Raw genomic sequence first — 25,826 nt, 5'->3', positions numbered from 1 at the left:
CAGGAATGTTGTGTTGGTGGCATATAGCACCGGTGCACCCTTAACTGTCCTTGTGGGTAGTTTTTGTGTTGTTTTGAAAATAAAGTTTTGCATCTGGCTTTTTTTTTTTTTCTTTCCTCCCCTGAAAAATAATCTAAGAGATATGGAAACGGTGGTATGAATTATTCTTCAGTTTTGCCCAACTGAGTTGAATAATTTTTTATGCTGGTCTTAGTCTTTGTTCTGCCTTCTTTTCTATTAAAAGTCAATGTTAAACAGCTGTTTGACTTGCATGAGTGGTGCTCCTACTTTACTTCAAGCCTCTTAACCTGTGTTTTCCTGTTCCCAAGCAAAAGAAGGCATTCTTTCCTGAAATCTATAGGAACAGACCTGTAATATTTTCAATGTAAGATGATTTGTACCAGTTGTGGATATGCTCCTTTGAGTGTATTAGGAAGGGTTTTGTTACTATGGTGTCTGCTCCCATGGCTTGGTTTTTTTTTTTTTTTTTTTTTTTTTTTTTTTTTCAGGATGTTGTGCTCATTATTTTTTTATTGTGGAGCTGGTACTTTTTTGTGATGTTTCTTCATACAGTGCTTTGGATATTTTGTTTTCTTTGAAATTAAATTTCTCATTCCACTGTGATTTCCTCCATACACTGATTTTTTGGCTGTGGTAGAATTGGAACTTTTTTTTTTCTTTCTAGCTTTTCTTTCTTTTCTTTTTTCTTTCTAGCTTTCTCTTTCTTCAAAATTCCAGCTTTGCATTTGGTATGTTTTAATATTTCTGTTATAATCCCTCTGTGTGCTGCTTTCATTTTTTTTGTTGAATTTGGTTGCATATGAAAACTTTAGAAAATGTTTAAACTCTTAGCTTTGTTTTGCAGATAATCAGTAACAACTCCAAAAGTTATTTTGGAGTAATTCATACTCTGTACAATCAGGCATTATAATCTTGCTCTTTTCCCTTTTGATGGAGTATCTTTCACCTTTATGCAGAACATTTTCTACTTATATTCATAAGTTCACTTTATATTTGCATTCACAAACTCAATATTTTGTTTGAAGTTCAGTGGTTCATCCTGCAAGTTATGCTAGAAGCATTTAATCTCTTAGCATACAAGCTATGTATAATTATTTCATATTTTTTATTGAAAATGTCTTTTGTGTGTGTGTGTTAGTAGTAGGAAGTAGGCTAAATGACAGACAAATGACAGAAGGTTCACAGGACAAAGTCTTCTTTTGTGTTACTTCTGGACTGATAATCCATCATGGCTAATACTTAGTTTCCTATCTGCAAAGTGGCTCTGCTGTCTAAAATGCAGACTTAGGAGTACTAAGTTTCTGATGAAAGAGATTTTGGTCCCAGTTTGACCTGTTTGGACCATTTAATGGTGATGGGAGTGTGTTAATTGTAAAAATACATACTGTATATTCTGTGAATAGTCTTTTTTTTTTTTTTTTCTTTTTTTATCTTTTTCCGCATGACCTACTCATCTATAAATAAGAAGATTAAATAAATTATAGGGAAGTGAATCTCCGAGATCTGTAGGATTAGAAGGAGATTGTCCATTGACTTCAAAGAGAACTGAGTGCTTTTGAAAATCTTGCCTTTGACATTTTTTTTGGTAAATGTTTACATAGCTGGACAATGGTCAATATGCTGCAAATCTCTGACAGTAGAGACTGACCCAGGTTCTGCCTTTGTAAGGAAGGTTTGTAGATTTGAATTTGTTTTATCAGCAGAGAGAGTAGGTTCTGTTCTATGAACTTAGGGCATCAAGATTTGGAGAAGTTCGTGAAATGTATGTCATTTTCCAGAAGATGCTTTAGAAAGCTAAATGGGAAGTCAAGACAAACTATTAAGAAAAATTAAGAGGTTTCCATTTGTTATGTCTTAATCCAGAACGATTTGAGACACCACAGCTCCAGTGAGTAGGTTTTTTGCAAACTTTTGTAGTGTTTAGTGGCTGATGGCTCCGCTTGGCTTGTGTTTTGCTTCATTTTTAACCTCTGTACATCACTGGAAAAGGGAATGGTTATTCTGCATTCATCATTCCCTGACAGTAAGAAAGCATTTGAAAATGACACAGTGAATTCTTGACCCTTAAAGAAAAACTACCAGGGACTTTGCATGGCCCATGACTGTGAAGATGAGTCAGCTCCCATGCTGCAGAGCTGTGTCTTGATGTGGACGCCATACCTACTACATGCAAGATGATCGTCCTTGAGCTGTGGCTGTCTCAGCTCTGTCTGCTCTGTGGTTGCTATCTGAGCCCTGGCTCCAGAAAGAAAGCCCTTTCTCCTTCCTGCTCTGGCCCATTTTACCCAGTACAGGCTGTACAACTTTAGACCTTTTCTAGGAGCACACTGTTCAGCAGCAGCAGTCTTCCCACTGACCTTAGCAGTGTAGAAGACAGCCATACCCCTGCACAAAGGCCGTGCTGTCAGTGCGGCCTACAGGAAGGATATGGAGGGACTTGTTATCACCAAGAAGAATGATAGGACAAGCGGTAACAGCCTTAAACTAAGAGAGAGTAGGTTTAGATTAGATGTAAGGAAGAAATTGTTCATGATGAAGGTGGTGAGGCCCTGGAACAGGTTGCCCAGAGAAGCTGTGGATGCCCCATCCCTGGAGGTGCTCAAGGCCAGGCTGGATGGGGCTTTGGGCAGCCTGGTCTGGTGGGAGGTGTCCCTGCCCACGGACACTATGCCCATCCTCTAGATGTGCTTTAAGGTTCCTTCCAATCCATTCTATGATTCTATATAGGAGAACCTTTTTTAGCAAGGTCCCAAGATGCAGAGCTCTGGAGGTTATGGACAGGGCTGGGGAGAAGCTGGGGAAGGTTCCTGTGGTTTGGCAAGATCTCCAGGATGATCTAGTTTACACTCAGTCCCCTTCAGCCCACAGCCCACAGGCTGTAGTTTGGAAGCAGTAAGGTAGCTTAACGCTGTCTTTGTCCAAGATCTCTGTACTGCAGATCTCTGTGCAGATCTTTGTCCAAGATCTCTGTACAGCTTTGGTTCAGAGAAGCTCACCCTGCCAGCAGCAGCAGGTGTGAGTGGTCTGCCTGCTTTCCTGGAGACAGCTGACAGGGAGAAGTTTTTGTCTATTTTCTCTGTCCCAAAGAAACTGCCCATGTGACCGTGAAACACTGCGTTCCGGAGCACAGGGGGAGCTCCTAATGAGTAGAAAAATCTTTCTGCATGTGTGAGGCTTGAGGAGCACCTAGCACTGGGATCATGCTCCAGAAAGAGGGATTAGCATTCAGTCAACTTGCTGCACTCTGGTCAGTCTTTTGTTGGTGAGAACTTGGGTGTTCAGCATCTCCACTTCTTACTCCATGACCTCATGAGTGCAAGAGCCTAGCAGCCTCTTCTCTTTTCAGCAAAGCCATTGAGGAGCCCTGGGGAGTGAGAGCTTTACTGAACAAATAGGCAGCTCCTGGTGTAGGAGGAAGCTCTCCACAGCAGATGCGATATTTCATCTGCTTGGCTCTGTTCTCTGAGGTATCATGCCTGCCACTTCTCTCTCCCTTACCTTATTTGCAGGTTACACCATTATTTTCCAGAGGGCTAGAGTCAGCAGACTTGATTATCATGTGAAGTTTACATACTGCTCTTATCACCTTGCATATTATTTCACTTACTTATCTTGGATGTGCTTGGTACATGAAGGTATCAGACCTCCCTTCTTCTTCCCTCCTCCTGCCTTCTTTTGTTGGTAGCTGCAGCTGTAATTTCTGCATTTTCTTTCCATAAGGAACTCTTTTTATTTCATTTCTTCTTTTTCAGTCCTATTATAGTCAGAACAGGTTTCATTTTCCTGTAAAATTGTTCCTAGGATCTCACTTGTCTCTACACATAGTGTGGGTCCTGGCTTATATATCTATCCCCACTATACAAATGATTCTCATTTACATCTGACCTAACTATTCTTAGGATCTTATGACAGAAACTGGGGACGAGGGAAGGGTTGTAGTTCTCTGTCTATTCTTCTGACAACTTCTGTTTCTTACCATGTGTTCCTACTTGTCCAGTTTTAAATGTCTCTTTCATGTGGTCAGTATGTAATCCAATCTAATGACTTTCACTATTTGGAAAGCTTTTTTTTTTTTTTCTTTTTCTTTTCTTCCCTGATAAGGAGCTGAGACCTTCCTTTCTCACTTCATCTTTACCTATTTAGCATTCTGCAAAATAAGGCTTCTAATGTTGCACTTAACACTTCAAAGATTTTTGTAGGTGGCTTTATGTCCTTTTGTCTTTGTTATCTCTTAGCCAAGACAATCAAGTTTAGTATTTTTACTCCTTTTGTCAACCCTTTTATCCCAGGTCACTGCTGTGGACTTTTATGGCTTCCTTGTAACTTGTAAATTATTTCTAGTATATGGAAAGACTGCTGTACTGGAGGTAGGGACTAGCACTAGTGTAAGTAGCATCATTAGACAGAAAGTTCAGTGTCACTGTAAATGCTCTGCATATAGGGTCAAATGTTTGCAAACATTTCTGAATATTAAATGAATCTGAAAATTAAATGCCTGAGTCTGTAATTGTTATACATATATGTCAAAATTTCCCTGACTTCGTTAGCATTCTTATGTCAATAAAGAAGGCTTAGTTTGCCTTCAGTGTCACATGTTAGATAGGTTAGATAGGCAAGAAGACACTGTTCTGATCCTTCTCAAAATCCCCTCATTATTAAACCCCAAAGATTGCAGTTGTTGACCGCAGTGTTGAAGTGGAAAGCCACATTCACTTATTAGCCATCATGAGCTAAAATCTTTTTCAACTGCTGCATCCAGAGTACATTCTCCCACCTGTCATTGTGGTCACTGCCTTATTTTCTTCCTAGATGGGTAAGCATACAGCTGGCTATCTTGAATTACCATTGTCTTTTGCATATTCCTTCCCAAGTGATACAAATTCAACAGCAACCTGATCTTATCTTTAATTTGTGCTGGTCCTGGTTTTGTTTCAGTGCCATATTTTACTGGTATAATTCTTTGTATTTTTTCCCTCTTTGCACAAAATATTAGCATAGTTTGCAAAAACCTCATATGAGGAGAATTCCTCACTTTCAATTACCCTGACACTTTATTGAATGTTTCATAGTTGGGCCGTTCCTTGATAAGTGCTAACATAAATTTGGCACCAGCTTTGGTGTCAGCAATGGAGTGCGTTCCATGGTGCTGTCAGGCACCAGTGTCTCCCTTTTCTTCATAGCTGGATACCAGTAATCACCCACCCAGTGCAATATAGTCACTGCCTCCCACCACTGCTCCACCTGCTCTCCTAGCACCAACTGATGTTTATCTGACTGCCAAGGCAACCAGTTGTTGATGCTCTCTTGCAGTATTTTTTTCTCTTTTTGTCCAGTCCTGTGGAATTTCTGTTGCACTCTAAAAGATCTCAATCACGGGCATGAACACTTCATCCAAACTCTCTGTGCAGTTTTAAGATGCTTAAGATGTTTTAAATCATTTTTAAGTTTTCCATACCTGTTTTCTGTTTAACTCTCTGTCCCCCACCTTCTTTTGTGAAGTGGAAAGTATTTCCTTATAGCATGCCACACATTTGTCTCTGTTTTTTTCTCGACTATAAGATGAAGTTATATGCATATTTTGGATTTTGTATGTTATTAACAAAAATTGAATTTTTCTCTGAGTCTGAAATGCCTCTGTTACTGTGATTTCTGTCACTTAGAGCACATTTGAATAACTCTTTACTGGTTTTTGAACTCTCAATGCCACTGATTTATTTTATGTCCTTTTGTCATGCTGAGGAAATGTCTATAAACCTGGCTTTGAATTTTTGAATTTACCTTCCTTCCTATCAACTTCCCTCTTATTTATAGTAGAATTGATGCACTTTATTGTGAACATAAGAAAGAAGATTTCTTCTAGGTAAAACTTTTTTTTTTTTTTTTTTTTTTTTTTTTTTTTTTTAACCTTCTTACCAAAGGTCACCTTCTCTGTTCACTTCTACCCACTAACAACAACTTTGACAAGATTTATTTAGGTGGAGTGAATTTACTATATTAGTCTCTGGCATCACATCTTCATACTCCCCTCCTTCCTCCTTTTCTTCTCTCCCTTCTTGCTTCCCTGCCCTCTAGTTTTCTCCTATTTCTGGTACATTTGGACCTCAGATAACAAACAGAACCCTAAGTAGTATCACTCCTGTTTTTATGCCTTTTTCCCCCTCCTTATTTGAGGTTCATTATTTCCTCTAACATGTTTTCAGCATAAGTATCAGTAAGGAGATAGATGCAGCAGGAGGCAGGAATTGTGCTGTAGGGATTATGCTCCGGGGGATATTACATGCTGATTTTTTATATGATTAATCAAGTGAAATGCACAGAGCTTTGTAGTCTGAAGAAATACATTTTGAAAGGGAGTTTGTTTGGTTACAACTGGATTAGGAAAGTGAGGGTTTCCTTCCTCACTGACAGGCAGAGATTTCAACAGTTAAATGTCAAGGGGGAAATAGTTTTAATTTAAAAGTATGAAAGTGAGAGAGGAGGATAGACTGTACAGTCAGGCTTTGATTTTAGTACCACGGATTTTGTGATTTGAGTGCAACCACACTCTTGTAACCTGGGACAAATGCAAGCTGCTAATGGCTGTACACAGAGTGCTGGAGTCAGAGGTTTTTGGAGGGCAGAAGCATTGCCCCTAAGCCCTGCTGTATCCAGAAGCCTGCTGGCACCATGGTGAGTCATGACCAGGGCATGTGGGAGGAGGATGGCATTAGGCCCACTCACCATGAGAAGACGCCACTGTAACTGTTAGGTTCCTTGGTTGGTTTGTTTTCAAAGGTAAAGAGAATGAAAAGAATACCGTGGTGTTGTGATGGCATAAGGCCCACAAAACCCACACCATGATGGCAATGGCAGCAGATATACACCCTCACCTCTCTCTCAGATATGGATTACGATTTTGGTTACAGGGTCTTCAAATTGTTAGGCAATGTGCTCTTGTGGCAATTTTCAGGGCTAAACTAATTACAGCTGCTATAGTGAAGGTGATCTCAAAGCATTTTACAAGGAGCCATCATAACATCAGGAAGCTCTGTCAGGAAATATGACCTGAAGAGGCTTTATAGGAGATTCAAGTGTGCCTGGTAGTGGTTGTTTATCTGGTCTGCATATCTTTCAGTGTCTACACATAATGAGAGAGCCTTGCTTGGGTCAGGATATACTGTTATTTACCTGGGAAGTGGCCCTGCTTTTTTAAATCCTAGTGCCACTAAAGAATAGTGTAGGCTGTCCTGGGAGCCACCCATTGAAAAGCTTTGTTATTAAGCACAGTTTAATTGTTCTCTATTTGGAGCACTCCAGTGTGGCACTACCAAGAGTCAGAAACAGCTCCACAGGATGAATTAATAGTGTCCTATGATTACTTGTTTTGACATATGACAAAACAAAATAATAAATAAATAAACAATTCTTGGACAGGGCTCAGTTTAAATTTATGTCAGAGAAAGCTCTGTATTTCTCTAACCTGTCTATTTTAATCGTATTATGAAAATATATTTACACATTCAGACACATTATGACCACACCAACTTCACTGTAAAATATGACATCCATTATTTTTTTTTTCTAAAGTGGGAAACATGGAAATGAGCAGCTCTGCTTTCTTTAGCTCTCTAAATTACAAAAACTTATTTCCTTTTAATTTGAAAAATAATTTTTTCTCTTGCATGGGACCCTCTCTGCCAAACTAGACACCTCAGGACTCTTAAAGACATAAACCTTTCCAAATCCTTTTTGCTGTCTTGGAATGATGTCTGGGAGCTATGTCTTTTATTATAAAGTACTGCAGGGGGGACACTGATGAGAAAGGAGACATCTTCTGTTTCTAGATGAAATTTATTATGTATATACTAACTGGATTAGATGGGGCCAATGAGAAAATACAAATGATTAATAGTTTTTAATAAATATTTAAAACATATTTTAGAAGCACCGTACAAATATATACCAGTTTCTTTGCCACCTGCAAAGATATTGTCAGGTGCTGTTCTTAGTACCTATGGCTAGGTAGCTTGAATTTTTTTTTTACTGCTTATGTGAATCCTAATACATAGGAAACCATAACTGTGCAAAATAAATAAATAAATATCAGGCAGACTGAGGCAGTTCTCATATGATTATTACTAACATGCTTAAAATGTTTTGCATCTCCATTCCTAAAGATCTCTCGACTTCATGATATCTGTTTTTTGTTTTGTTTGTTTGCTTCTTTGCCTTTTTATTTATTTATTTATTTATTTTTAATAGGGGACTGAGAGGTGTATTGGATGTAGAATATCAATTTATACACCTCTTCAGCATATAGGTTTTTCCCTTTGTTTGACAAAAAAGTTCATGTTTTTTGAGAGCATGATTTTTGAAATATTTTAATCAGTTCAGTGATTAAAGTGAAGTGATTTGTCTTTGTCTTCTCTTGTCTTTGTCTTCCAAGTTCTCTTAAGTAGGGAAGAGACAATAAACTGTAGCATCTACTGATTGCAAAGAGAAGTTCTTTCTCATATTCATACACCTACTCCCAGACTTTATGTGAAGAGGGCTTGGTTCTCAATGAAACCTGCAAAAAATATCCTAAAGTGAAACATGTATTAATACACTAGAAAGTTAGAAGTCTGTTTGGGAGCAGGCAATGGTACAGCAATACATAGACTGCAGAACTGCTGAACCTGCTCCTTCCACAGCAAACTGCTGAGTAACACATTAGTCAGTGCATTTTTCATTGATCATGTAACACTGCTGAAGATCAAAACCCAGATTTTGTGTGTGTGTGTGTGTGTGTGTGTGTGTGTGTGAGGTCCAATGGATGTGTACAGGTATGGGCATGAAACTGTGCCTGAAAAATCAGTGTAGACATCCAAACTGTGAGTTTCTGGGGCTCAGATCTGATCTCCAACATTGATTAGTGCCAGCTAAGGGTGTGTGAACAAGGAACACAACAGTGCCTACAAGATTGATTGCATGGTTGTTTCAAGTGTACATCACAGGTGGCTCTGAAAAAAGCAGGAAAATGATGGCAAAGCAAACAATATCTCCAGATCCACAAATATCAGAATAGATCTATGTGCTTCCAAGTCTGATTAGCTGTATTTGTTACTTATTTGACATTGATATAAAAGATAATATACAGTCAGACCAGGGAATAATACAGACTTGTGCAATTTCCTTGGGCAAATCATTTCATTTTGAGAAGTCAGTCATTGAGTCTCCTGAAAGCTTCATATTTTATGTATGAATCAATGCGTAACAGTCTCCACCTCTTGCAGATAACATTTGAGACAGAGTAAACGTGCATATTTTGTGCAGGAAATAGAAAATATGTTGTGGGTGGATTCAGTTTTGCAGAAATATCATGGCTGGCTTACATTTTGCGTTTCATTTTAGTTCATAAGGCAAATACTGATCTACTGGAGATCAAAGCTATTCCTCGGTACTCAATAGAAGGATCGTAGGTCTTACAAGTTTATGATGCCAACTTAAACACTTGCTGAGGAGACAGTTTGACCCATCTCTGTTTGAAATAACATGGGTTAATATATTTTCCAAAATGGCCTTTATTTGCACAAGCAAGAGGTGGTTGTTTTGAGTCCTTCTTACCAATTATAGGCCAGAAGTATAAAAAAAATTAGGTCACTGGTTCTGATTTTGACCTCACCATTTATAAGAGAAAGACTGAGCTCTCTGAGGGTATACTAACATATGGAGACCAATTATTTGCTCTAGTTTTAGCTCTACAGGCTATCAAAAATTAAAATAACACTTCTGCTTCAAGGCATATAAAATAAAACATGTGCCTAGTGTGTATACACAGAGTGAAGAAAATGTTTAAGGAGAAAGGCAGCACTTTAGCATTTGACATTGGTAAATAAACATTGTGGTAACTTTGACCAGGAAAGACTGTGAGTTTTTCATTCACATGTGATGATTATTCTTTTATGCCACTGTTTCACTAACACCACACCAAGTATGATGCTCCAGGATAATGTGCCAATGAGGCATATTTTGAGTGGGATGAAAGAAAGCGTGGCAGTGTAAATGCCTAGATTTTAAGTAAACTGCATGCTTTACAGCTAATGTCTGTTTCTGGGGTCCAAAGTGAGAACTATTTGCTGTGAGCAGAGGAACACTGGAGGACTTGAATGCAAAACAGTCTCTCTTACCATTGCTACCTTTTGGACAGGCTGAGAGGAAGTCTGGGGAAGGTGGATCTCCAAAAGGAGACTTTCCCTTTGTTCTTGGAAACTTCTCTGCTTCCCCTCCATAGCCTATATTCTGGGCAGAGGGTGAGATCAGGGTGAGATCCCAGTCTTCAGAGGGATTTACCAAGGACTAAGCAGGTCTGCATCTGGGATGCAGATCTATAACCTGCATGAGCGCCCAGAAGCTGGCACTCAGGGACTGGAAGTAGGATGGCTAATCAGAAATTGCAGCCACCAAGAAGGTGCAGAAGCACATGACTTTGTTGCCACATCACTATTAGGCATAAACCTGTGTTTGGAGTACTTAGACAAGCTGCTTTCATCCCTATAGCTCTTTTTGGGGTGCCAAGAATTAACTGCCTGGAGTTCAGCTTTTTCAAGCAGCCTGGTTATGAAGATCAGCTCTTTTCTGGGCTTTCCCAGACTACCTGCTCACTCATGTGAAGTGTGGCAAGGAGGCAATGCAGCCACTGGCAGCTCCAGTGGCTGGGGAGGAAGGACTCGGGGCATCACGTTTGAATGCAGAGCACTGCTGTTCAGATGGGTCTTGTTCTCTTCCCTGCTTGAAGCCAACCAGCTCGCTCTTTGCAGAGAAAATTTTTACAGTATTTTTTAATGAAAGAATCTTTGCTGACCAAACAGGTTTCCCTATGTTCTGCTAGCTCTGGTAACACTACAGTGTGGAAAGCAATCAGCCCTGGATTTTTAATAATAATGTGGAGCTGCAGCTTTGCTTTGCAAGAGAACAGGATTGTAATAGTGTCTCCTGAAATCATTCCTGCCAAAACAAACATCAGAAGAGATTTCTTTTCCGTGTACCAAAGTCTCACTTCAGCATTTGCCAGGGAATGTATTTTACTGTTCCTGTCTTCTCGTCTGCCTGCACCAGACAAATAAAGAGGACACAGCAGACAGGTAACTGTCAATCAGCAGCTTGGTATGGGAACATTATCTGACAAGCTCTGGGCTGCAATCATTTATGCAGTTTTCTCAATATGTAGAAAACTCTCTCATTTCAGCACTTTTATAAGAGCTCAGGGCTGGGGCCTGCATTTTTCTGCGGTAAGCTCACAACATTGGATTCCCTTTGGACTTGCAAACCTTGGCCACATTCATATTTTACATGAGCTGCTCTGCGCAGCTGATTCTTCTGGTGTTTATTTTTCTTGATTTGAAATAATTCTTATTTCCCTCTGAGGAAACCTTGCCTGTTAATGACTGCTAGCTGTAACATGCAGGCAACTATCCTCAGCTCTTCTCCCATGGCTCTGTCTCACCTCATCCATCACCCCCAGACATGAGGTCAGAGGTTGCCATCAAGTGGGAAAAAAAGAAAAATCATTCTTTTGAGGAGCTGAATTGTTTTGCTTAAAAACTTTGTCCTGAGGTTAGCTATTCAGGCCTCTGTGGCCCAAGTGGTCTTCTGTAGCAACTGAGACCCAAAATTTTGCAGTGGTGAAGTCATAGCATTGGGCATACTGATACCAAAGGCATAAGTTACTACACTGACAACGATTAGGCGATGCTCAGTGCAGTTCTGCCACTGTGTTTATTCTTATGTCTTTGGCGTGTGTGTATGTGTAGTTAGAATTGTCTTTGCAGATGAGATGAGAAACCTGTATGCAGATATGTCCCTCACAGCTGCACATATTGTCCCTCCAAAGCTGCACCCAAGGGCTGGATCCAAGCCCAGGAAAAATCTGAGAAGAGTCAGCTCTTCCCCCAGCTCCCCAAGACTGGAGACTGGCTGGGACCAGCAGCAAGCTATTGGCAAGTTTCAGGATTACAGATTCACAAGAAAGGTTTTTCCCATAAGTTGAAGGAAACTCAGGCAGTTTTGTAGATTCACACACAGAAGAAATGGCAGCCAGCAATATCTAGGGTACCATGAGAAACCCAAACTTGTGAAATCTGCATTTCAGTGTAGCAGAGCAAAGCTTTTCAATTACTTTTGACTAAAGCTGACTTATTTTGCTGGTTTGGCTAGCCTCAACTTCTGATTTATCATCAGCCACAGGAAGTGTAAAATACCACAAACATACATCATACTTAGCTATTTCATTTATCACTAAGTGGGGTCATTCATGTAGACGGGTAAGTACAGCATAGATATAGGCCCTGTACTGTAAATTTCTCTGTATACTTCACCTTATCAAAAATAGGAAATTCCCTAAGTTACTTTTCAATTATAAATAATGTAAAGCTTCAAAATGCTTTACTGAATTAAAAATCTCAAATATCATTCTCATTTGACTGTAGAATTTGAAGCTGAATCTTATCTTTGAGTCCACTAGCCCCCTGCTTGAAGAAAATCATCTTCAGAAATAGAAATCTTCAGAAATCTTTCTCAGAGATGAAGTTCAAATAAAGAATTTTATATCCAAGCAAAACACCAGATTCTTCTGGACACCAACCAGTAACCTCTGTCTAAGGAACCATTGCATTTACGGTAATGAACTGCCTCTTCTCCTAGACTGGACTCACCGATAATGACCTTGGTGACTATCCCCTATTTATTATTTGAGAATATACACATGAGCCTTCTTAAAACATAAGGAACTCGTGTGTTTTCTGAAGTCTTGTTAAGAATTCAGGTTTGCCAGGCACTACCTTAATGGAAAAATACATTTCTGCTGCCTGATGAGGTGAGACAAATTCCATCACGATACGGTATTATTTAATCTGACTGTGAAGGTGAGTCCTTCTCATCCCCACTTCTCCATTCCCTCTCAATTTTCTTCATATGATTTGCTAAATATTATTCATTCCTAAATTTTCTTATCATGCTGTTAGATGAGTATTTCTTGACCACTGCTAACCTTCTGGTCTCCAGCATAGGTTCTTATTTATGTTTAATATTATCTGTTTTCATCTGAATGTTGGCAGACAACCTGAATCAAACTGAACATTGAAATGTGAGCTTTCTACCTCCTATAGTCTTCTCACATCAAGAGATACTTTCTTTTGAGTCATGCTGCTCTCTCTGATAGCTCAGTGCTTGATTTATGAAAATCCACACGGTTCAAAAGTGTTACAAAGGAAACACCACATCATTAGCTAGGAACAATGCAAAGAACACTTGGAAGTTAAAACATGTAGTAAGAGATGAAGTATATGGGTGTTGAACGCTCAGCAGATGGTGACCAATTTCTGATTCCACTGAAGTTTCTGTTATGTTCACTAAAATCAGATTTTGATACAAGTAACCTTTTCAGTTTTTAAAGGATGCTCTCGTAAGCTGAAATAAAGGGAACAGAGAACAGGGAATTAGGAAGGACTAGTAGTATTTATACAAGCTGTCAAGTTGAAGGAATTTTTGAGCCTTTTTTTTTTTTTTTTTTTTTTTTTTTTTTTTTAATGAGCAGGACAACTTTTGTCTTCTTTCTAACTGATGGAATGTCCTGGAGAAGGTGAAGATTATCTGATGTATTTCCCATACATGACCAATTGAAGAAAAATCTATAAGAGAAAGAAAATTCCTTTAAGATGTGAGCTGGAAATGACAATGCATTATTTTTGTTGATCCAAATTACTTCTTCAAATACTTCTTTAATGTGGCTTCTTCTTAAAAGAGAAGCTTGAAGAAGCTCTGCAGTTGGAAATCTCTTGACTATATGAGGACAGTATTGGAATATTGTCATGGTCCTTTGACACATTATCATACTATGTAAAGATCCAAGTGTTGAAATTCATTGTGGAGTGATGGCTTTAGCAAAACTGTGCCATGTGTTTCAGCTCTTCTGGCAAACGCAGAATTATCTGATGGTATGTCACTTGTAGAGGAATAGAAGGAGATGAGAAAAAAGTATGTGGGCTTTGTACAAGCTATGGTATTTGAACTGAATCTGCAATTGAGTAAAAGCTTGTCTGTAAGTTTACAAACATAGAATTAAGACTCCTACTGTTATCTAAATCCATTTCTTGCCTTATAATTTTATGGCAAAAAGCTTTACTGTTGTTTTTGGCCTTCCATAATAACTGTAGTAGCCACAGAGAGAACCAAATGTTGTTTGTTTATTTATTTGTGAAACAAATTATGCCCCTCTGCAAACTTCACTGTGTAATTTGCATTGGGTTTGCAGTTTACAAGAATGCACACATTGGTTTAAGCACTCCCTTCTTTCTGGAGTTAGAAGATGAAGTAGCAGAATTGCCATGCAAACGTCTATGATTTTAGTGCAGCAGTTGCAGCTCATTATATCTCCCAAAGTCAGAAATAATTTGTCAGAACTGAGCCCTACATTTGAATCTGCCCTCTGTTCCTCTAATGAGTAAAATGTGGCTGTCAGAATTAAAAGGGATAGAGCTACGGTAACACACTCAGAGTACTGTTGAGTGCGATTCAATAAAATTATAGATTTCTCCCCATTTCTCACTAGTGGTTCATTTTGTGTAGCAAATACAGTAGTCTAGTTTTGGTTACACTGGTTGCTTACCCAGAGTAGAAGGCCTTTGAAATGTACCCGTTGACATTTTCATCTGCTTTGTGTGTTTGCATTCTGGTTTTATATGTACATGTATTTTCCTGGTCACACAGTATAGATACTACTCAGCAGCACAGCCACAGTTGCCACTGGACATCTTCATCATTTCTACTTACATTTACATTTTCCTCAGCCTCACCCAGCTGAAAAATCTCCCCTTTGCCTCCAAGTGATGGTGCTTGGAAATCTGGACAGGACTCTGCACAAGGCCAGGCAAAACCTGAAGCTGACCCTGAAAACTTTCTGAGTTAACAATCCACACCTGACAAAAACAACCCAGCTTTGCCCCAATTAATTTCTACATGTGCTGTTGGTGAGATTTAAGAAGATACATGTATTGCTTTGAGTTGATCATTAAAACATCTTGTTTGAGCATGAAGGTGGAGGTCTCATCTGCTGGACCTCCAGTACCTGTTCATGAATTCCTTTGCCCCAAAAAAGCCTGTGCAGGGAGCTAAAGCCTCTGCTAAAAGACTTCTTCCCTGGGGATTTGGCTTGCTATGAAGGGCTATGTAGGATGGATGCCATGTTTTTTATAAAAGAGTATTAGATGAGTGAACAGTAAAGGAATGAACATATATTTGCATGCATGTAGGAAGGAGAGAAAGCATGGGTGTTGGCATCCCCATCTGAAGTATTGCCATGTCCTAAGGCTCAGCTGATGCTCACTGGCGCTTTCTCACTGACCTCAAGCATTAATGTCAACTGAGGGTGCATGTTGGATCCTTTTGCACAGCTTTTTGACAGCTCCACCTCTAGTGCACAAAACAGCTTTTCTATAAACACAGTGACATGGTCACATCTTGTACTGAGTGCATGGGCAGTCCCATTTTAAGAGAGGCAAGATATTTCTCGGACTCCAAATAGGACTTTCTGGTGTTTTGCCTTCTTCCTTTGCTTAGATTACACTTGCTGTCAATGAAAGTGCTGACATTACTCTGGGAGGGCTTGTTTCCAGTTGTGCCTGCACTGATGGAAGAGATTGAAGCACATCGGTTCAGCTTTATCCTGTCCTTCAACAGTGTCTGCAATGAGGCAGGGAGGAATGCACAGGGAATTCATGGAGTAGAGGTTTTTGCCTTTGCTCTTTGATGCTTGGTTGGCAATACTTCAGGAAAATAAAAATCTATATAAACAGAAGACACTTTTAAGGTGGTTATTTCACACCTTAATGCTACTTCTATCTGTGTACGCTATGGGTTGGCAGGAGGCACTTATGGCATTAATCAGGAAACTCACAGGAGCAAACATGGAGGGGAGCATTTATAACATGCTTCATTTTGTGTGAAAGTAAATGGTAAGCAGGCAAAACTATTGCTGACTGGATTAAAGACACGCTGGTAGCAGTGTCAGAGTTGTTTTGAAATGCCTGGGGCATCAGGCATATAAAATGAAACATGTGTCTTCCCAGGTTGTCTTCTCTTTAGGGCTGCTTCTGTCTTTCAGACATGCTGTGCTAGAAACAGTCAACCAGTCCTGCCATGGTTTTTTAGACTGTCTACTTTCTCTTTTTCTTTTAGGTGCTACTAATGCCTGCTGTGTTTACATTCCCTCTCCTCGCCCTCTTTTTTTTTTTTTTTTTTTTTTTTTTTTTTTTTTCCTGAGGAATCTGTACACTTCTATAGAGGAATGGGCTAGCTCTGAAAACAGAAGTGTGTGGTATTTGTTCTTTGGGGCTGCAGACATCATTTTCTACTTCATGGATATGGGTGGCATCACTATTTGCAGGAGTTCTACGTAACTTTTTTGTGTATGTAATTATCTATCCTTCCTTCATGAATTTACAGGGAAAAAAATAATCTCAGTTTTGTGGTTTGTGGTAAAAAAAAAAAGAAAAATAATGTAAACATCTCACAGTTCTCACAGCTCATAGACTAGATATGTTTTGGTATGGATCCTGTTAAGGATCCTATTTTACGCCTTTGGCTTTCGTGTAGCAAAGTAGTGTGTACCTGGTTTCATGTACCGGGTGGTGTGAATAAAACTGAAATAAATTTTGTAGAAAACCATCTTTTCTGTGGCTATTTTTCCTTCCCACTCTCTTAATGTGACTATGGATAAAAGTGCTTGTTGCTTGGATTTAAACAAAAATGCCACAGAATTCAAGGGGACAGGGGAAGGCAAAACGATTTTTAAGGGTCTTTTCACTATAAGTCTGTGCATGTGTATGGAAAATTAGGTGTAATGTAAGCAGTGTGTATTAAAATATTCAGTAATCAGTAGCTGGAGGGCAGAATGTAGCCCAAATGCTCTTAAAATGCAAGCTAGAAACTGGCATGCTCCACAATTACATTTAGGAAAACGCATTGCCATGTGTGCCTGAGTGTTCTTAAAATAGGGAATGCACTACTTCCTACCATTTCCTCTCACACAGTTGGGACTAGCACCTGGCTACGGGTAATAGTGCAGAAAGGAAGGTAACACAGATGGAAAAAGGAGAACACTGACAAGCCAGACGTGATGACTTTATTTACTTTATTTATTTTTTTTATAGCGTTATTTACTTTCTTTCCCCAATTTCTGTTTTTGGACCAAAGCTGCCTCCTGCAATCTTCTGTTAAGGCAATCGGGCAGCAACACCAGGATATCCTCCAGGCTTCCCTCCAGCTGTGACTGACTGAGGACGGTGCCTCGTCTTACCCCAGAGGCTGGTGCTGCACACCAGCTCTGCACCCGGAGATAGCTGTATGAATTGTGTCCTGAAGCAGACACTGCCACATGGAGAAAGCTGAGGAGAACACATTTCACTGAAATCATTTGCCAAGTAAATGTCATCACGGTTTGTTGCTTGTTACGTTGGCTCCCTGTGAGATATGAAGTCATATTCAATGTCTCAGTGTTAATCCCTAGCATCCTCAAAGGAGCTGGCACAGCTGACCAAGGCAGTGCCTCTCTCGTGGGAGAGACATCCCAAAACAGCTGCTTTCCCCAGAAGACATGAAGACACCACTTTTGAGGCAGATGGTGGAAATTAGAGGGAGAGGGGGCCATTTTGGCTTTTGGGATGTCCTGGCTCTGGGGTGAGAAGGTCAGAAAGGCTGAGACCTCACAGTGCTCAGTGCAGAGCATAGACCCCTGACTTATGGACGTGGTTTGCTGCAGGAAGGGGGAGGAGAAGGGGCCTATTGGACTTGGAGGCAGAATGAAGACTGGGGAAGAGAATTCAACAAAAAGGAAGGGAATGTGGAAGATGAGTATCCTATCTAGCCAGTCTGGAAGATGAGTATCTATGTTTTAAGTTACTTTCCTCGATTTTGGCATTAAAAAAAAAAAAAAAAAAAAAAAAAAGCTTATTTTCAAAGGTGGTAAAAGCCCAGGATCTGTACAGTGAACCTCAAACATTTGAAATCTAACATCAGGCCCACCTTTGGAAAAGCTCAATCTTACTCTCATACTGTAGGTCAGCTGGTGTCAGAAAAGGTTTTTGGGAGCATTTGTCTCCGTGGAGGCACTCAGCTACTCTGTTTTTCATTGTTTTTTTTTCCTCAGTAGGTAGATTCAGGGAAGAAATTCTCATGTTGGTGGAGTCTGGGCTAAGCTGTTTTCATTGTCCTTGTATCCAGTGTACTTCCACTGACAGAAAATATTTGCTTGTTGCTATGTGAAGACACAGATATTTGAGCTTTGTCCTATTGGAATGGAAAGCTGGTGCATTGCAGAGACAGTATCAAGAAGCCAAGTGTGCTACTGAAGAGTTAAACCTTTGTTTTGTGTGCTTCAGCTGAAAAAAAAAAAAAAAAAAAAAAAAGAACGGAGTGGCTTTTATTAATAATGTGGATTTAATTATGGATCTGAGAGTCGGAAAAATGTAATAAAGGAAAAAATTTTGGATAAAAACCAAACACACCTAAAAAGTTTTACATTGTTAAGATCCTGAGGGAAAACAGAGACATAAGATATTGTCATAGGGAGAGACACTTGTGGCAAGTCAAGAACAAATTTAGACACGCAGTACATAATATCTCTCTCAGAGACTCCAAGAAAATGCGTCTCCATGGTGAGTGAGTATTTGAACTCTTCAGGACAGGCACTGTCTCTTATTTTTTCAGCCAAAATGATGGGGACCTGACTTCTGATTTCCAGGTGGGGTCTTGAAGATAGTCATTGTGTAAAGAACAAATGATATTAATAACTCCTGAACATGAATGTGCAGCCCTTGATCATAGCAGCAGCCTGATTTCTGAGAAGGTTCACTGGCCATCTGTGGACAATCTACACATCTGGTTGTGCTCCAAGAAGATCAAGTAGAAAGCCAGGTCCCCTGTTTTGCATTTAACTACTGCTAAGAAGTTATAACAAGCCTGTTGTGATGTGATATTTGCAAGTGTCACAGTTGACCTGGCTATTTCAGTACATGCAGTATGAGGCTATTATCTGGAAAATTCCAACTCACACGTTGGCAGCTTTGTTTTGATTTTGGTTGCAAGACACATTTCTCAAGGAGCTCATGAAGTAAATACTTTGCTGCTTATTCTACAAGTTACTGGGAAGAGTTTTCCCCTTAAACAACCTGTAACAAATCTCTTCACCAGATGCCCCTGCTGTCAGTGCTGGAGTGCTGTGGAAGAGGTGGGAGGGAATTGGAGACTCATCTGGTGGTGCCAAAGAGGTTAGGTCAGGAGGACTTTTCCATGAGGGCAATGGCCAACTTTGGCCTTTGTTCCCAGATCTGGATTTAGAAAACTATTGCTGAAATTAAAGTGTGTTCAAAGGCCTGTTGATTTCTTAGCTTCTTGAGAGTTAGCAAAGGAAGATTTCACAATGGAGCATGCACAATAAACCTGGTGGATGTTTGAGTATTACTCTATCTGGGAAAGGTCAGCATGGCCTTTGTAAAAGGAGGCTTGATCATACAAATCTTATAGCATTCTCTAAAGATTTTAGGGTCACATGGATAAGTCTTCCCATTGGCCTATAGATTTCCAGAGGATTTTGACAGACTTTTTCACCAAAAACTTTTAAGGAACATAACTTAAGATGGAAGATTCTTACCTGTATAAATAGTTGTAAAAAGGTAAAAAAAAAAAAAAAAAAGTATGGAAAGTATGAATAAATCATCAATTCTTGTAGCAGAATGAAATCAACAAAGGGATTAAATGGCAATCTGTGGAGGGTGCTTATCTGTTCAGTGAACAGAGAGAGAAAAATATTTGCTGTTGATGCTGAATTACTGAAACCAGCAAAGAGACAGAAGACAGCTGTGAATAATTGTAGAAGGATCTGCTGGATGGCATTCAAGGTAGATAAAAATAAGGTGTTGCTCATGGGGGAAAGTATGGTCTCAAATTCACTTGTTAAATGGGGATTTCTGAGCTGACCACTGCAACTCAAGACAGATCCTGGAGACACAACAGACCAATGGAAACATCAGCTCCATACTCAGGAGAGGTCAAGGAGCACATAAAATACTAGCAGTCATTGAGGAATAAAAAAGAACAGAGACCGTTATTTTGCCAGTCACTGAAATCCATGAATCTGTCAATCCATGAATCTGTTTTTTTTTTTTTTTTTTTTTTTTTAATCTAGCAAAGGGTGCAATAATGCTGAAAAAGGTCCAGAGAAGGGGAGCAGGGGTACAGAGCTCCTTCCTAAAAGGATGTCTCTAGTGGTGCAAAGGCCACCCCACAGTCAGCTGAGCTGGTCTGCCCCGGTGGCAGCACATGGGGCTGTCCCAGGCTTGGCATTGGCTATGTCCAGGGCTGGCTCCTGGCTATTTGTTTTAGACTTGTACCATAGTGCTGCTGTGAAGGGCACTGGTTTTTAGTGGATGTGAGGACAAGGCTGTTTAAATAAACAGAAGGAAATTTGTTGAAAGTATTCACTCCACCGCGCCGTGGCAGAATCATGCCTCCTGTAAACAGATCCAGTTTCTTTTTTTCAACATCTTCTTAAAAGCTAGTTTTCCACCTCACTTCTCAACCACAATCTCACTACAGTAAATGAATAGTATGTAAAGCCTAAAATGAGTGTGTGAACCAGATTTTACACCAGACTGCTTCTCTTCCTTACTAACTAGCATGCTGCAGTTGCAGAAGCAAGGTTTATGTCTCCTTTTGTAGAAGAAAAAGAGAAAAGCTCAGTGCAATCAGCCATGTCTAGTGGGCAGGAGAGACAGAGAAGGCAAAGAATTTTCAAGGTAAAATGCCATCAGTTATACTGCCAAGACCTAAGAACCCAGATGGGGAGGGAATGCATTTCCCACTCCTCCTTTTTTTCAGCTTGCAGCCTCTCTCTTTTGTTTTTTAAATTAATTTTTGGCAGTAACATAACCCCTGGAATCCTGCCATTTACTGCTTTAAAATTTTTTCTTTAAAAGAGGGAGGGAGGCAGGGAGAAAGCGAGGGGTAGAGGGAGTATGAAAACCTGATGGAGCAGATTGCAGGGGTACATACCAAACACTTGTTCTGCAAAAATAATCTGTAATTTATTTTTGTGATGAGTCTGCTTTTATGTCAGGTCCTGTGGGAGAGGGAAGAAGACCGTTCAATAGGGATTATTGGCTATTTCAAAGTAGCATCAGGACAGCTAGGCAGAACTAAACATATTGGTATTTTGCGGGGTTTCCTTAAAAGAAGGCTGTCAGTGTAACACGATCATTCCTTAAATCTTTAAAGCATGAAATGTTTATAGTTAAAAAGATGCAACCATGGCAACACAGATATATAAAAGTAAAGGAAAGACTCTTCTTGTTTTGGGCTGAATGGTTTCACGGATGCCGAGGAAAGGCCATGGCATCCTTGTTCTGCCTAGCAAGATACACCTTCTGGTCCAAAATTGACCCTGGCATTGATGTGGGCCATGTCTCAGCCCCATTTTCATTACTGTTCCCTGGATCAACTGGGATGGGGGCAGGATTCTCTGCTTGCCTCCCTGGCACACCACAGAGCCAATCATTCCCCTAAAACAGTTTTGCCAGCTGTTGCCTGTGCCCCGGTGTTGTTTTTTCTCCAGCTCCTGAGTTTCCTCTCCTAAAAACAGCCCCCCTTACAATTAATATTGATAGATGTGAGCTTCTCCTTTATTATTTCCTGTTGTAATGGGTTCTTTTGGCTTTTCCCCAGTTGGTTTCAGCCCTGAGCCCCAGGTTGGCCTGGCCTGCTTCCAAGTGCTTGAGGAGGAAATGCGGAGTTTACCTTCATGTAGCACCACCATGCAATGAGATCTGTGCCCTGTGGTCCATATTTTGGGAGGGAAGAGGAAGAGGGAGAAAAATGATTCTTGCGCAAAGGATATGGACGTTTTTTGTCTAAATATACTGCACCGTGCACATCCTGATATTCTCAAGCAGGATATCTCTAAATGGATGCTGACAGCTGATTTATGCTTGGTATAGAGTTGTTTTTGAGGAAACATGTAAAAGAAAATGTGAAAGACACTATGGTAAAATATAAAAGGAACTGGTGTTTTCATTAATTTCTTTAAGTGACCACATGGTTTTAAAATTTAAACATTCCCCTGCAGTGTTGAAAACTGTAGCAACAACATCATGTGTTGCACAAGACCTACTAAAATGACACCAAGGAGCAACAATAGTAAAACTCTCCTGCAGAAAGGGGAAGGAGACCACAAGTTGTTACACCATGCAGCCTCCTGCTCCGAACAGGCTCTACCACATTGGTCCAGTTCAATCACACTGTCTGTCTTCAAGAGCCAATGGGAACTTTCTTGAGCTGATTTGTAAAATGTACTTCTGAACTGCAGTGTGCTGCAGGTTGTGAAGCAGCAGCCTCCATTGTAGATCTATCAACGGGCAGATATGGAAGGACCACTCTCAAAGTGCAGAAATGCATCGTGGCTTGTCCTTTTTGCATCTCTGTTGCTGATTCTACAGAAAATGTGGCGATCAGTGCTGGTAGTGGTAGGGTGTAGAGGAGCATATAGGTGACCTGGGTCACACCTGCTGGTCTAGCTTCACCCCAAAATAAGTGCCAGGCCAGTGGGACTGTTCTTGACATGGTAATCATGGGGTGGGAAGAGACAACTGCTCTCCTGGCCTACCTAAAACACTAAGACACTATGAGACAGCCACATTAACTGAAGAGGAAGCAAGCAAGCAGTCCCGCAAGCAGAGAGGTCCCTGCATTGCCCCCATCCCTGTGCCACGCTGTCCCTGCGAGGCCCCAGCTGCCGTGAGCTGCAAAGCCCATCCCTGCAGCGCTGCAGAGAGATGTCTCACCCCCAGTGAAAAATGACATTCACTTCTCAGCTGCCTGTTTTCATACGTGCACAGCCTCCACCTTATCTCTGAGGCATTTTTTGAATTCCCAGCATTGTAGCGTGCTCTCTTGCTCTCCCAGGCATCTCACATAACTGCCTGCCTCCCTGCCATGCTGTGTTAAGCAACTCTTTACTGTATGTCTGAGGAAAAGTCTGGAACAACCTTAATTTTCTATTTAAAAAGCAGCTGCTGGTTTCAGCAATTGTCCTAAGGAATGCTTTATAGTTGATCTGCGTTCTGATGTGTAATGTTACTGAGGACAGGATAAGCCAGATCTGGAGGTCTTTGAATAATACCGTATTGTGAGACACTTCCACCTTTTCTTTTGTGGCAGACAGAAAATATGTGTCACTGGAGAAGGCAAGGTTTTCAATTAAGTTCACCAAGTGTGTATTTAAATTTTAGGATCATACCATATGTGCCTCAGAAAATTGAATATTTAGTTGTTTTTTTTTACATGGTTCTATTAAAGGATTAGGAAATATTGGCATCATTAAAACAGGCAAGGAAACATTTATTAGACTGTCAAAAAGTATTACAGCCTCAGATAAATCCACCGTTGCTCTGCCTCAGATCCCGCTTTGCTGTAATTCAGGGCAATGGCAAGGACTCTGAAGCAATGGAAGAGTTACTGAGACAGCTAACATGCTAGGTTGAAATAACAGGCTGACGCTTCACCTTCAAAAAGAAGTTGGACGTGCGCATGTTGGGAATGTCACCCTTACCAAACAGGTGGGACGTATTACCAGACACCTTTGGAGTTTCCTTGTTATTCTTTGCTGCTGTGATTGCTCTAGCAACACAAACGTGTTGAATTGCATCAGCTGAAAATTTGGACCTGGAGTTCAAAAATGGATATCTAGAAGTCATTCAGAAATGTTTGGTATTAAAACAAAAACAAAACTGATGAAAGAACTTCTGTTTCAAGCAGAGATTCCCAGAGCAAGATCTCTATAAAATAAATTCATTTTTTCTACTCTTTTAAATGTAGTACTGGTGAACAAAAATTGATTAATTACCTCTTGGTTTTAACAACTGCTCTTCATAAAAAGAACCTTGTTATGAAGAATATATTTTAAAGAAGAAAAATGCATAATAATTGACTTAACTGATAGTATTACATCTTTCTCCTTTATAACATTATACTTCTGAGAATCTGCTTTGTGTTGGATCTGTTGTGAGACAGGGCTGCGCACAAGGTTTTCAAGGACTATTTTAGGTTCTACATGGAGGAGAAAGAGCCCTGGTAGCCTTTAAAGAGTGAAACTGGAATGTGGAGACTGTTATACTGGATTATGTCCATCATCCATCTCGTTTAGCATCCCACATCTGAGAGCTGTCAGTGCCAGATGCTTCAGATGAAAGTGTAAGAAACTTGCAGACAAGAGATCATCTTGATTACTGATAACTATGGTTCCCCTTAAGCTCTGGAGAGTATGTTTTAATACCTCTTCCCAAATGCTTGTGCTTGATGTTTTCAAAGTTTACATAAGCATCCATCCCTTTCTGAAAGTTCTAACATTTTGTATTTTAGGGTCTGCCTATGGGAACGGATCCCATGGTTTAATCCTGTCTTGTGTGAACATTTTTTTTCAGTACTGTTCTGATCATTCAATTTCATGTAAACCTTCTTGTGAGGGAAGATAAAGAACAGAAGCTCTTTACATAATTTCTTCCTATAAGTCAGTGTTCCATGTACATTTTACAATGCCCTGCTTTTTGTCACTGTTCTAAGCTGAAAACCTTGAACCTTATAACTAGAAGAGCAAAACAGTAGATTGAAGGGAAATATTGCTCACATTTTTACTGGGCTGGATTATTTGAAGCACACAGACAAATATTTAAGTATTCTTCTGGAATGGAGCTTAAGTCAGTAACAGAGAGTTGAAAAAAAAAAAAAAGAAAAAAGCATTTTGGCTCAATAGCAGTCAATATATAAATTTGTCTCAGATTTTTTTTTTTTTGTTGTTCCATCTGGGAAACTGACAATACAGTAACATTCTTGTTGATTGAAACATGATAGCAACAACAAAGTTTTGTTTTTACTTTGCTTCATATGACAAAAACTCAGAAGAATTTGGTTTTGGAGGGGAGAAGAATTACTGAAGACCAGAAAGTTTAATGTTTTATTGAAAGGAATGTTAGAATTGGATCTTTCGCATTTTTCAGAATGAATCAACAACAAGAAACACCAAGAAAATCACCCTAAGTAAGGGAGCCAAAATCAGTGCATACACTTTTCATATACTCTGAGATTGCTTATCCTGCTTTACACAAATAATGCACAACAGAATGGGAAAGAGCAAAGAGACAATGAGATGTGTGTGAAAGATTCAGTGTAGCAGATGTAACTTTGATATGGTGGCAGATTATTTCTAGAGAATAGAGATGACTAAAGCACAGATATTTGATGAGTTGCCACTGCCAATTTAAATTTGTCATTGTAAAAATTATAATTCCTACTGCTTCTGTGGCTTGATTTTTTTTTTTTTTTTTTTTTTTTTTTTTTTTTTTTGTGTGTGTCTGGGGAGGAAGGGGGTTGGGGATTTTATTTTTGGCAGAATGCCTTTACAGTGAATAGAAGTACATAGTAATTAGGGAAAGCAAAAGCAGTCAATGAGACAAAACTCTATAACTAAAACCTTTGATGCCTCTATTTTTTACCTGCCATGTTTCTTGAAATTATGCAAACTATTGTCAATTACTTTTTCATGAGTTATGCAAATAGGTCAGTAAAAACCCCAAAGATCATTTGTACTGGGTGTGCAGATATTCTGGAAATCAAACCACCCCCCCAAATTCAGTTAATGCTCTGGTTAATGTTAAGTTTCATGTGAATGATATATCACTGCACTTGGGGTCTCCTGGCTTCACACAGAAGCCATGCAGGCAGAAGCCAACACTGATTTTCTGATG

The sequence above is a fragment of the Anas platyrhynchos genome, chromosome Z, assembly GCF_047663525.1.
Source record: "Anas platyrhynchos isolate ZD024472 breed Pekin duck chromosome Z, IASCAAS_PekinDuck_T2T, whole genome shotgun sequence".
Lineage (NCBI taxonomy): Eukaryota > Metazoa > Chordata > Aves > Anseriformes > Anatidae > Anas > Anas platyrhynchos.
This window is presented reverse-complemented; position numbering follows the sequence as displayed.